This window comes from Panthera uncia (genome assembly GCF_023721935.1).
Source record: "Panthera uncia isolate 11264 chromosome C1 unlocalized genomic scaffold, Puncia_PCG_1.0 HiC_scaffold_3, whole genome shotgun sequence".
Lineage (NCBI taxonomy): Eukaryota > Metazoa > Chordata > Mammalia > Carnivora > Felidae > Panthera > Panthera uncia.
In genome coordinates, this window is record NW_026057584.1 from 29,918,865 (window position 1) to 29,919,822 (window position 958).

Genomic DNA, 958 nt, shown 5'->3' on the forward strand with positions numbered 1-958 from the left:
CAGAGCACATGGCAGGAATTTAGCATTTCCAGATCCAGAACATAGAGCTGTGGCAGGCACCTTGGAAATTCTAGAGGAGAATTTGAAATCTTTTTAGTAAGTTTTAGGGCCAAGAAGTGATCCCAACAGTATTTAAGTAAAGAAAGGAAAAAGAAGAGGAGGAGGAGGAGGAGGAGGAGAAGGAGGAGAGAAAAGAAGGAAAAATAACTCTGTTTGGAGCTCTTGGGGGTATTAAATGAGAGCACATACATAAAGTGTCCAACAAGGTTACCAAAATGCACTACGTGCTCAATAATGTTAGACAGATTTGAATATTGGGAATTTTATTGAGCAAAAATAGGGTTATTTAAGATTAATTATGTCAGTAGTTTTGTTAGCACCTTTAGCATCTAGGAACTGGGGAGACATAGCACCTAAAAGGAATTCAATTATCACCTGAAATACTGGCCAATTAAATTCACCAATATTGCAAAATGTAGTGAGATTTCTTTCTTGGTTAAGCTGTAATTCCCCAGGTCTGGGTTATTTAGCTCAGCTGGTGGATAAACATCATGGATTATAGCCATGTACAAGTCAAGCTTTATAAAGAGAAAGACACTGAGATGCTAAGATTATGCACCATATCCCATATCCCTATCACACAAATAAGTTTGGGTGTCACAAGAGGGATTGCATAAAAGGGTGCAGTCAGCTTAAAGCGAACACATCTTAATTTCTTGAAAATGTAAAGCATACCTATAAGGTCACATCATATATAGGAACAAGTTCAAAAACCCGTTTTTTGAGTCCACTAGAGTTCCACATTAAGAGAAGTAATTTCCTTGTTATGACCAATGTGTTTGCTCTCCAAATGTTTTTTAAAAAGTTGTACATAAAAAAAAAATTAAAAAAAAAAAAAAAAAAAAAAAGAAGGGGCGCCTGGGTGGCTCAGTCGGTTGAGCGGCCGACTTCGGCTCAG